Raw genomic sequence first — 13,269 nt, 5'->3', positions numbered from 1 at the left:
TAAATTCCTAGACCAGTTAGAAATTTTCCAAGAGTAACTGATTTTATAGATCTAAATTGTTTTTCCTGTACTGTAACATTGAAATACTCTAATAAATTAAAGTTGCCAAAATATATCAGATAAAGCTGAGAGTTGCTGAATCTGAAGCATGATTCAAAATGGCTCATACATTTAGGTTGTGTTGATTGCTTAGATAATGATCCACTTTTCCATTATCTATGCTGTAGCCATGCTTTATGGTATCAGTGTGATATATTTCTGCATGAGTCACTGATGAGTGATCCACTCTTCAGCTATCCATGCTGCATTCATGCTTTACTTGGATTCATGCAAGGCTTGCATCAGGGATCAGATGAAGATCAGCAGAGTTGCACTTTCCAATTCACTTTGATTGACAATGATATGAGAAGGTCGGTATGAGATTGTTTAAAAAATATTCAGAGTGCAATGTTAAAAGCCATTTCACAGTGGATATGGGTTTTTAAAAACAAATTGCCCTGTGTGTGGTAAATGTTACACTCCTAGTGCCTGGACACTCATTGCTTACTTGCATTTTGAAGGGGAAGTCCTAAGGGAGGGTTTGGCATGCAATGGCAAGTGGAAATATGGGTACATGATTTTCTGAAATAATTTTCAAAGTGAAGTTAGATGAGTAAATTCACTTTAGATCATCCTGTGGCCAGACGATCCTGCTTTCGGGATCGTCTGGCCACAGGAAAAAATTGTTTTCCCACGTATCCCCATTTTTTATTTTTTATTTTTTTTGAAAAATCATTTTTGGAGTTAGTGCATGCTAACTCATGTTAGTGCTGTTTTAAACCCTGGCTATGAAGACCAATAAAGACCAGCCTTAAGAGTCAATACAGCAAGAAGTTTAATATAAAGAAAGGTGTCTTTTCTTTAGGAGCAGCAGGTAATACAAGCAAAGGATACAAAAGCCAAGCCTACTCAGCGCTAATACTGCTAGTGCACAGCTTTATAAGGGAATGCATTCAGCCAATCAACAGGTGTCTGCATTTGCCCGTCCCTTACTTTATGACCAATTATTAAATGTGTGCATGTATACATGCCTTGTTACTAGAATGCTTTTTCTGCCATTATACCTGCTGGTAATTTCCAGGAAATCAATCTGTTCTAAGTTTCATTTGCTCTGGTCTGACGTCACTTCAGTCCACTAGGTTTCGTTTTCTGCTGGCTATTCATACATTCCCCCTTTTGAAGGGTTTCTCCTAGGAACCCTTCACACCTATCTGTCGCACATTGCCTGTCTTAGGTTGTTCCGCCTGACCAAGGCTATTCCTTGGTGGCTAGAGACTTACCCACCTTGGTACCAATGTGCTCATTTTTCACAGATAACTATTATAGGTGGTGGGGAATGGTGCGTTGACATCATTGGAATCCAGAAGCATCAGGTTCAAAGTTTCAGCTTGATTTAGCATGATCCGGGTGCTCTTCTGAGATACCAACATTTCAGCTACTTGATCATCATAGGCAGATACAAAGACATGGCAATCAGAGGCAAACAACAAGTCCCAGTAAGGCAATCGTACACATGGAGCAAATTCGAATTTTGAATCCTGAACCTAAGCTAGAGAACTATGATCCAAGGGATCCAAATGGATCACTGACATTAAGGCCTTTCCAGGTTTGCACAGGTACATGAGCAATGGACATCATGTTTCGGGTGATCTCTTCAATTACTTCACCCTGGTCATCAATTTGAAGACAACAGTTACTGAGGTTAAATTTCCCACATAATCCTCCTTCAGAAGCTAGTATGTAATCTAATGTAGACGATTCTGGTAAATGGCATTCCGGAAACCTTTTTGCTGTGCAGCTAGTATTCTCAGTGCTTTAGCAGTTGCATTAATAATTTCAACAACAGTTTGCAGTTGTATAATATGATTTAACATATATATTGGAGTTCTGTAACCCCAAGAGCCATCCTGACCCCAGGAGGCTGGGCCGTGGGCCAATAGAAAATTAACATTTGAGTGTTTGTGGTATAGTTGAGGAAAGATTGTGACAAACAAGAAGAATTGCCTACAGCTATAGTATGTAATACCGTGTAAGGTCTATGGATGCACTATGTTGCAACAATGGAGTGGGCCAATATTCACTGTGCTTTCCCATATCTGGGTGGTAATTGAATACTGGAAACATTATGAGGTGATTTCCAATCCTGTTCTTTTGCTTCCCAAAGCCAATTATCTCCCCTGTTGGTACCTCTGCATCAAGGAGGTACAATGTCTCTGGTTTCTGTATGTATATGGCCACTGTTGTGGACATATGTATAAATGGTTATGCATGTAAGTGTGGTGTCTTTCTAGGGAACTACCACAGGTCTGAATAAAATCCCAGTACGGGATCAGGTAACATACCTCAATGATAAGAGAAGCAGGTGTATCAATGGAGGGGCAGGAAGACAGCATGGAGCTGGTGACAGGGGGAGGAGGAAAGATGCTAAGTGCTGTCCCTGGGACAAACCTCCATTGGGAACTTGCAGCCATTGTTGGGTGGGATTGTCAGTAGGTTCAAAACAAGTGATCTCTACATTATGTGTGCACAAACCGTACTGGGTGAAATTATATGTACAATGGGTGAAGGTCTCTTGATATTTGTACCTTGTTTTATATAGCAATATGGATGTTTTGGTCATACCATCTATGGTTATTGTGATGCAAGTGTTACTTGACTTTGGATCGGTACTTATGCATATGGGTGTCACAAAGATACCAACTAGGAGGGATAACCTAGCAAAGCAATTGAACATCATTCTTAAAATGTACAGAGAAAGTATAAAGAGGCAATCCATCATAATGGACAAGGAAGAAAAGTAAAAACAACAGAAAAAAAACATAAGACACATTCTGGTCATAGGTAGGAATAGGAATAGTTGCATATCCCTGTGAGAGTAAGCCTCAGTTAGAATGGGTGAGTCTCTACAAGAGATCAATCTCAGAAAAATAAGCTCCAGTTAAAAAGGACAGATACTCAAAGAATAAGGAATTCAAGAAAACATTTGATCCATACTGAGACATATCTCACTCTAGGAGGGCAAGCAGTGGGATATGGTATTTGAGTAATGTGATCAAGCAGCTTTCATAGAGAAAGGTAAAGAAAGACATATTACATAATAATTTAGCTGATTCAGTGAAGAAAGGCATATAAGTGATGGAAGTTAGACTAGAAATGCTACAAAACTTGCAAAAACTGCATTAATTGTGTCTAAAAAATGACATTTGCAAATAGGTCCAAACAGCATCTGAGCAAGACACAAAGCAATGCACACACAAAAGAAAATCAAATGATGAAAGGTGTATGATGGCTTTCTTTGAAAACTGTTCACAGTCCAATTCCATGGCAAAAGATGCTGTTATAAGGATGGGATAATCTCTGAATTCAATGACGTATTCAGGGCAAACAGTTCTCTCGGCTTAGTACACTTCAGTGACATCGAAGCACAGCCTTTCAATTCAGCACTAGGTATTGTACTTGATCAGAATCTAACATAAGAACAAAACAAATTCAGATTAATCAGGGAGAATATTCTATCAGTGATTACATAGAACATTAAACTATGTCACACAACTTCATTCACTCTGCAGGTCCAAGGACACACAACACAGAAAACAAACAATAAGTAACACATAGTTTTTCTTTTGATGAGCTCAAACCCCCGATCAAAAATGAAAGTAGACCAAAAAGTGTGTGAAAAAAATGCTTAGATAATGTCTACATCGATCCAGAATTAAACAAAAGTAAAAATCAAAAAGGAGATCTGTTTAAAAATTAAAAACTGGGAAAAAGGAAAAAATGTAATCTTCAACAATCTTCAAATGTTTCATCTGTTACTAACCTGGGAAAATATAAAATGTGGCAACATAAAGGTTAGAGAAATTACAGCTCAATTGAAACTAAACATTCTGATAATAATTCAGCAAATTGCAGTTATAAAGCTACCTTATTTCTTTTATATTGCTGTGCCTCTAGAAGGAGCTGTACTCATTAATACTCAGCTTCCACTCATTGATTTTCTTCTTTTCTCTTCTGGAATACAGTCCTGCAACAGAATATTTGTTACTGAGATAATTCTTTCACTCCAGGGGAAGTCTCTCTCCTCTGTGAAAGGGCAAAGCATTTTTAATTTTGACATATAATTTTTACTTAAGGGCAATTTTAAATTTGTAAGGAAAGGCTTAGGGATGTGCTTTCAGTGCACCAGTGTGATGACCAAATCTCTGTATGCTTTTCTCAGTGTCCCAAAAATGTATTCCTTCAAGGTAATCTCAATTCCCTTCCTTTTTCTTCCATAAGTCCAGTAATGATGGTACAATTATATACATTCCCTTGTACTGACAAGATAAAGATTTCTCTTTTTTTTTCTTTTGCACTGTAAACAAAACTAAACATTCTTACTGACTCAAGGCTATTATTATTCGTCTGCTCAATATCTTATAATTCCTTCCCAATCCATTTTTAACCTAAACACACACATTTCTGTTTTTAAACTATACTGATCACTTCATTAAAATGGAATCTGTCATTTCTCCTGTGCCGCAATGGCCATCTCTCTGCAGCCCCCTTCAGCTTCAGTGGACTCCCCTGCTTTATTTATTTATGTATTTATTTTTTACTCCACATAGCCACTGAAGCGGCAAGCTAAACCATGACACTGATAAAGAAAACCTGGGGAACTTAAGAACAAGAAAAAGCAAAATGTTTTCTGCTAATGATAAATCAAATCTAACTAGGAAATGAAAAATAACTTTAAATGAACACAATGTTTTTCACAAAGAGCAAGAAAGGGAAATTCCAAGACTCTGGCATAAAAAGCAGGGCACCTTGAAACTAACTGCATGTAACGCTGTAGGCAGACCTGTACAAAATGGAAGGAGGGGGGATCACTCCCCCTTTCCCTCTCTGCTGGGCACAAAGAAATTCCAAAGGTGGGAGGGCTAATGAGCTCCCAATGCAGACTCCAAGGACTGCCATAAACCGCAGAGTCACGGTAAGGTATTGAGATCTACACTGTAACCAATTGTGAGATTAACATTGTAACCAATAGTCTGTTTAGCAAGAAAAAAAATACAACAACAACGACACCCGTCCCCTGAACCTTAACTGCTGAACAAACAGATGAGAACTCTCAAACTGGCTCATGGTGACTATGTGCCCATACAAACAATTTTGAAATTTACTAGGAAAGTGATCCCCAGCTCCCAGCAGGGGAGCATGTAATGTGAAACAGCTGGAACTCACGCTGAGCCAACAGACTATACAGTGTAAGGCAAAACAAACAAAACTAATTACAAAATAAACACTGAGCACTGAGACTAGCTGCGCTTCACAGGGACCTGCCTACAAAAAGGTGGGTGCATGAGCGAAACCTAGAAAGTTGAATGATCTTAGAAAACAGCAAACAAGGCAGAAAGAACGCAGGCAAAGATACCGAAAAATCTACACATATAGGAAAAAAAATCTACTCTCATACATACAAAATAACAATAGGGACCCCTTTTATAAGAAAGGGATCCCAGCCCTTACCTGATACCAATGTCTTGGTTAAGGGATGAGGCCAATAAAACGCAAACTCCAGACCTTGTCACAGACTCGGTTTAATTCAAGCGCCGGGACATGACATGGCCTTTGATTGCACTGCTCCTGAGTGCAGCTGACTGACACCAGTCAAGCCCAGAGCATCTGGCAACTGTCAACAGCTTTAGGCAGCCGCCGCACACCTAATTACTGAGACTGAACTCCCACGGAGGCTTGCGCTGTACCTCCCGGTTTCAGCATCAGATGTTTTAAATCCTGGCAATGAAGACCAATAAAGACCAGCCTTAAGAGTCAATACAGCAAGAAGTTTAATATAAAGAAAGGTGTCTTTTATTTAGGAGCGGCAGGTAATACAAGCAAAGGATACAAAATCCAAGCCTACTCAGCGCTAATACTGCTAGTGCACAGCTTTATAAGGGAATGCCTTCAACCAATCAACAGGTGTCTGCGTTTGCCTGCCCCTTACTTTATGACCAATTATTAAATTTGTGCATTTGTATGTGCCTTGTTACTAGAATGCTTTTTCTGCCATTTACACCTGCTGGTAATTTCCAGGAAATCAGTCTGTTCTAAGTTTCATTTGCTCTGGTCTGATGTCACTTCAGTCCACTAGGTTTCATTTTGTGATGGCTATTCATACAGTACACACTGACAAAAATAGCAAAAAATAACAAAAAGTAACAAAAATAAATGTTTTTTTTGTTAGTGCGCGCTAACATGAGTTAGCGCGCACTAATCTGAAAAACGATTTTTATGAAAAATTGGGGGTAACATTGTTTCTTTCTTTTAACCAATTTATAACAAATTTAGAAATATCATACGATATTTCAATTAGTTAGAAAAATGATTCACATCCCAAGTAAAGTCTCTGGGGTTTAAAAGTTGCCCCCAGACAGGGGCGCACTTGAGCCATGACAAAGATGGCCACCTTACTCCGGGGCTCCACCAGACCACATCTTAGATTCTTATTGAACCCACCTTTCTCCTGGTTGAATTGGACTTTAGCTCTCGGCTTCTTCCAGAGGAGGATGTCCACTACTAAATCGGGTAAAATTGAAGCCGCTTTTGCGGCCTCAGCTGGCTCCAAATGGGCAAAACAGGACCCTCCCATGCCGGAGAAAATTTCTGCCTCTAAGAACATGGCGTCGGTGGACCTAGTTTTGCAGGAAATTAAACAATTAAAGGATTTAATTCAGCACAACATCGAAGCAACCACAGCCATCAGGGGTGACTTGCATACCATTGCGCAACAAATTGCTAGTTTTCAAACTCTTTTGGAGGACGTGGAATCCCAGACCTCTTTGCTATGATTCCTGTCTTTTTTTCCAGGGCTTTTTACAAACAAGTGGATCAACTCCTCTCTCATTTCTTATGGCATAATAAGGTCCCTCGGATATCCCTTTCTAAATTGAAATGTGTTTCTCAGGAGGGCGGAGTTAATTTTCCTGATATTTATTCATACCACCATGCATTCATTCTACAACAAGGGCAATACTATTTCACTCCTACAGATACCCCACTTAACTTTCCCCGGTGGATGGTTTTGGAGCGACATCTATTATACTCTTACCCTCCTGAATTTTTTCCAGTAGTGCCCTTATTATTTATTTATTTATTTATTTATTTATTTATAACTTTTCTATACCGAAGTTCCCACGCATACAGGAACCTGCATTCTCCATACAGCCCTTCCCACCTTTCCCACCCTGGTAACCCTTCCAGCACACCCCATGCTCCCCCTAACTCCCCCCCTCCACTCCCCCCCCCCCCGCCTCTTAGCCTCTTCAGCCTCCCCCCCCCGCCTTCTTTACCATATCAATCTCTCCTTTACCTTTACCTCCCCTCTCGCATATTTTCTCCCCCCCTTTCCCTCTCCCCTCACCCCTCCCCCCAACGTTGTAAATAAGTTCACATATGTAATATGTAATTTTAAACCCATATCTTTCCAATTAAGTTATCCATGCTTGCTTTCTCTTTTCTCTCGTTCTTCGCTTTTTACCTTGTTCCTTTTATCCAATTATTATCCAATTCTCCCAGTTAAACCCCCCTTGTTCAATGTAATTTCCTTTCTCAGTTAATTGTGAACCGACATGATGTGTCCTACGAATGCCGGTATATAAAAATGTTAAATAAATAAATAAATAAATAAATAAATAAATAACAGTTAATTATCACTCCGGTTTACATTGCAACCATAAAACAGTGACAAAGTTGTCTTACATAGAACAGGGGGAGAGAAAAACTTGGATACAGCTTAAGCATGGGGAGTAACGTGTCAAAACTGGTAAGAACTGATGAGTTGGCTTTTTGGGGTAACAAGGTATTCCGAGGGAGGGGGTAGGAATGAGGGATTGGAAGGGGGTTGGAAGGGGGGTTGGAAGGTGGGGTGGGGGAGAGGAAACATATCTCTAATTCTATTCTACGGTCCACCCATAAAGCCTTTTTGGCATTTGATACATACAAAGATGCTAATCATTGTTCATGGAGAACATCCTTGCTCTCCCCTATTTGGCATAATCCACTGCTCACTAGGGATGTGAATCGTTTTTCAACGATTAAAATTATCGTCCGATAATGTTTATATCGTCTTAAATCGTTATAGAACACGATACAATAGAAATTCTAACGATTTATCGTTAAAAATCGTTAAATCGTGTTAGTGCGCACTAACTCCCCGTTAGTGCGCACTAACTCGATTTAGTGCGCACTAACTGAAAATGATACAAATAAACACTTTCCAGGTCACTGAAGGTCAGTTAGGAATGAATATGTGTTCCTATTGGCTGGCTGCCCTCTTATCTATTGATGTTACCAAGGTTACCACTGAGGTGATGGTTGGGGGGATGGGAAATGGAACTGGAAACTAACGAACACCAACAGAAAATGAAACAAAGTGTTCACACTTCCCAGGTCAGTAAAGGTCACTTAGGAATGAATATGTATGTATGTATTCCTATTGGCTGGCTGTGCTCTTATCTATTGATGTTACCAATATGGTTGGGGGGATGTGAAATGGAAACAGTTGGAAGCTTGACAAAAAAAGTAATGTAATGATCAGCACTCACGTGACTAGAACTTGTTTGTTTATTATTTTTGTTAGCAGGCACCTGAAATGCTAGTGCATGTTGAATTTGCCAATCACTGTGCATTTTAGAAAGGTGGTCCTGGCTGGAACTGTACACAGTTCAAATATATGTAATTGATTGTTGGTAAGTGTATTTTTTAAGTAGCCACACTGGCACCAGTATGTTTACTTTTCCTCCTACTTAACTCACTAGCTCAGCTTTGTAAGAAGGGCTTCTCTGCTTGTGTGTTGTTTTTGTTTGGTGTGAGGAGAGCAGAAACATCAGATCTTTATTCAATCTACTACAGTCATCTCTTACAGTGCCCTATCCCTATTAATACCAGGAGTGTTGTGATCTTCCTGCACACAGTGCCCTAACCCTGATACCAGTCTGAGACAGCTCCCTCCCTGCATTACTAGTGAGAGGCTGGCTTCACAGACAGGGGGGAGCTGCCTGACCCTCACTCCTGACTTCCCCCATGTCCCAGCTAGTGAATGGTGTGTGGGTGAGGGGGGGGGGGGGAGGATGGTGAAGTCTGAGACAGCTCCCTCCCTGCATTACTAGTGAGAGGCTGGCTTCACAGACAGGGGGGAGCTGCCTGACCCTCACTCCTGACTTCCCCCATGTCCCAGCTAGTGAATGGTGTGTGGGTGAGGGGGGGGGTGGATGGTGAAGTCTGAGACAGCTCCCTCCCTGCATTACTAGTGAGAGGCTGGCTTCACAGACAGGGGGGAGCTGCCTGACCCTTACTCCTGACTTCCCCCATGTCCCAGCTAGTGAATGGTGTGTGGGTAAGGGGGGGGGGGGGGGGAGGATGGTGAAGTCTGAGACAGCTCCCTCCCTGCATTACTAGTGAGAGGCTGGCTTCACAGACAGGGGGGAGCTGCCTGACCCTCACTCCTCCGGGGTATTGTGATCTTCCTGCACACAGTGCCCTATCCCTGATACCAGGGGTGTTGTGATCTTCCTGCATGCAGTGCCCTATCCCTATTAATACCAGGAGTGTTGTGATCTTCCTGCATGCAGTGCCCTATCCCTATTAATACCAGGAGTGTTGTGATCTTCCTGCACGCAGTGCCCTATCCCTGATATCGGGATGTGTGCAAGAAGATCACAACACCCCCGGTATCAGGAATAGGGCACTGTGTGCAGGAAGATCACAACACCCCCAGTATCAGGAATAGGGCACTGTGTGCAGGAAGATCACAACACCCCTGGTATTAGGGATAGGGCACTGTGTGCAGGAAGATCACAACACTCCTGGTATTAATAGGGATAGGGCACTGTGTGCAGGAAGATCACAATACCCCTGGTATCAGGGTTAGGGCACAAGTTCTAGTCACATTGACTGATCACATTACTTGTTTTGTCAAGCTACCAACTGTTTCCATTTCCCATCCCCCATATACTGTCAGTAGGAAACTTGGTAACATGAATAAATAAGAGGGCAGCCAATAGGAATACATATTCATTCCTAAACTGACCTTAACTGACCTGAAAAGTGTCAAATTGTATCATTTTCAGTTAGTGCGCACTAACTTCCAGTTAGTGCGCACTAACTCCCGTTAGTGCGCACTAACTCGAGTTAGTGCGCACAAATCGGAAAAAAACGATTTTTAACGATTTTTTAACTAAAAAATCGTGCCTAAGACAATTTTCTTGCCCTGCCACATGATTTCTATCGTTAAGACGATATGGAAAACGATTCACATCCCTACTGCTCACCATAGATGGTCAGACAGTGAATTGGCCATTGTGGCAAAGCAAAGTGATCTGGTTTCTGTCGTCCATTCTCCAGGATATGAATATATTCTCTTTTAAGCAACTTCAAACACGTTTTGGCATTCCTAATTCCCAGTTTTATGCATGGTTACAATTACGCGCTGCTTTAGGCAATCTGACACCCCCAGATTTGACTCACGCATCACTGCCGTATTTACTAAGGATATATGAGAAATATAATTTGCTAGGCCATTTGACCTCCCATTTGTATAAATTCATTAAAGCTCACTCCACCCAGTGTCCACTTAAAGGTCTTTATTCTGTTTGGGCATCAGAATTATCCTGCTCTCCAACTGAGGCAGCTTGGAAATATGTATGGCGAGTGTCTACCCGCATCTCCTTGTCCTCTAGTTTGATACAATCCCCTTTCTTTCTCATACATAGGGTGGCTTGGACCCCATGGAAATTGCATCGTGCAGGATTACTTTCCTCCCATGCATGTTGGTCCTGCAATGCAACACCCGGAACCCTATCTCATATGCTCTACCACTGCCCTTATGTGTCTCTCTTCTGGGACCAGGTATGGAAAACCATCTCCTGCATACTTCACATCTCACAACCCATCTCATACTCTATAATAATTTTAAGAGGAGCCGATAACTCCCTGAACCTTTCGTTAGGTTCCCACAAACTACTGGACCTTTTGCTCCTAATCGCTATTCACAATATAATGGCCAACTGGAAACATAGTGATTGGTTATCTGAACACCTCTGGTGGAATTCTGTTTGTATGTTCAGTAAATATGAACAAACTATGGTCATTAAATCTCAGCACTTAGGTACCTGGAGTAAGGTGTGGAAGCCACTCAATACCTACTTACAATTGTTGCAGCCCCGGTCGTCACCCTAGTGACCGGGTCCTTGCCTGCTTACCTCCGCTCCAGGCCGCACTGAGAGCCAATGGGTTCCGGGCCTTCTAGGCCGCTTGGCAGCGGCGTCTCCACGAGGGAGCCATCACCGAGGCCCGATGCTGACTCTGACCCCTCTGTGCTACGTGTGCACATGAAGGAAGAGCCTCTTAAAGGTCAGCACCCGGAAGTGCTGGATGGCCCCCTGAATGACATCAGACGCCGGCAGAGTATTTAAGCCAGCGTCTGACTGCTAAACACTGCCTTGCAACGAGGTCTCTCCTTGGAGTGTCTAGTTGCCTTCCTGCTGATCCTGCCATCCGTTCCTGCTGATCCTGCCTTCCGCTCCTGCTGTTCCAGTTCCAGCTCCAGCTTCTGCTGATCATCTCCCTCGGTGGGTTTTCTGGTTCTTGACCCCAGCTTGCTCCTGATGTTCCGTGCCTGCCACTTGCCTTGACCCCTGGATCTTCTTCTCAACTCATCTCACTGTTGTATCCTAAGTCCCAGCAGTCCAGATCCCTACGGGCTCCTCCTTGGGGGGGAAGGGGATCTTGGGCTTCCAGGGTGAAAACCTCGCTTCCATCACTCGTCTCATAGTAGTCATCTAAGTCCCAGCAGTCCGGATCCTTACAGGCTCCTCCTGGAGGGATCTCGCATCTCCAGGGTGAAGGCTTCTCCTGTGCTTCAGACTTGGTTCCGCCTCCCGGCCTATCTTCTTCAGCGGAGCTCCCAGTTCCATCAGGCCGGCCCAAGGGTCCACCTCCCAATTCACAATAGGGATGTGAATCGTTTTTTGACGATTTAAAATATCGTCCGATATATTTTAAATCGTCAAAAATCGTTAGGGCCACGATACAATACCAATTCCCCCGATTTATCGTCAAAAAATCGTAAATCGGGGGAAGGGGGAGGGCAGGAAAACCGGCACACCAAAACCCCCTAAAACCCACCCCCGACCCTTTAAATTAAATCCCCCACCCTCCCGAACCCCCCCCCCCCCCAAATGCCTTAAATTATCTGGGGGTCCAGCAGCGGTCCGGAACGGCCTCCTGCAATTGAATCGTGTTGTCTTCAGCCGGCGCCATTCTGCGCCGCCATTTTGCAAAATGGCAGCGCAAAATGGCGGCAGCCATAGACCAACACGATTCGACTGCAGGAGGTCGTTCCGGACCCCCGCTGGACTTTTGGCAAGTCTTGTGAGGGTCAGGAGGCCCCCCCAAGCTGGCCAAAAGTCCCTGGGGGTCCAGCGGGGGTCCGGGAGTGATCTCCTGCCGCAAATCGTTTTCCGTACGGAAAATGACGCCGGCAGGAGATCGACTGCAGGAGGTCATTCAGCCGGGGTCCGGAACCCCAGTTCTGGGGCTACCATGGTTGCAACAACATTCTCCCATAATTCACTGGGACTCTCTACAACTTACACAGTGAAGCTCATTCTGATTTTCTCACTGCCTCAAGATACCAAGATAGCCCAAGATATTCCTCTTAAGCACTTCTGTACCACCTCCCACACTTTACAGAAATTTCTCGCAGGTTTTCTCAAAGAAGAAGGCAGAGATTCTACCATGCCACCGACCCTTTGACTGCGCTATAGACTTGCTACCTGGAACCACACCCCCACGTGGCAGGGTGTATCTGCTGTCCCTACCAGAGACTCGTGATATGTCAGAGTATATCTCTGAGAATCTCGCCAAAGGATTCATCCGTCCCTCTTGGTCCCCTGCCAGAATGGGGTTTTTCTTAGTGGGTAAGAAAGATGGGACCCTCAGACCTTGTATTGACTACACAGGCTTGAATGCCATTACCAAACGTGATCGCTACCCACTTCCATTGATCCCTGAGATCCTTGATAGATTACAGGGAGCCAAGTTCTTTACCAAGCTCGACTTACGGGGGTTCACATCCGTCCTGGACACGAATGGAAGACTGCCTTCAACACTAGAATTAGGGCATTATGAATATCTGGTAATGCCCTTCGGGTTGTGTAATGCTCCAGCAATCTTACAAAATCTCATGAA

The 13,269-nt window shown here is 43.1% G+C and overlaps 1 protein-coding gene and 1 long non-coding RNA gene across 2 annotated transcripts in view; one reads left to right on the top strand and one right to left on the bottom strand.

Annotated features, from left to right (window-relative positions):
- Nucleotides 1–857: 857 nt before the first annotated feature.
- Nucleotides 858–5,925, bottom strand: LOC115078638. Its single transcript, XR_003853129.1, has 3 exons — nucleotides 5,548–5,925; nucleotides 3,964–4,063; nucleotides 858–3,506 (listed from the first exon to the last, which is right to left on the bottom strand). It is a non-coding gene; the product is annotated as an uncharacterized LOC115078638 (long non-coding RNA).
- The window catches only part of LOC115078637 (olfactory receptor 8G1-like), a 24,003-nt gene continuing 15,592 nt past the window's right edge, over nucleotides 4,859–13,269 (top strand). Inside the window, exon 1 of the mRNA XM_029581579.1 lies at nucleotides 4,859–5,011. The gene's annotated coding sequence lies outside the window, so the exon portion shown is untranslated. The remainder of the gene's footprint in view (nucleotides 5,012–13,269) is intronic.

The sequence above is a fragment of the Rhinatrema bivittatum genome, chromosome 16 (assembly GCF_901001135.1).
Source record: "Rhinatrema bivittatum chromosome 16, aRhiBiv1.1, whole genome shotgun sequence".
NCBI lineage: Eukaryota > Metazoa > Chordata > Amphibia > Gymnophiona > Rhinatrematidae > Rhinatrema > Rhinatrema bivittatum.
The sequence above is the reverse complement of the archived record's forward strand: the minus strand, read 5'-3'. Positions and strand labels throughout refer to the sequence as shown.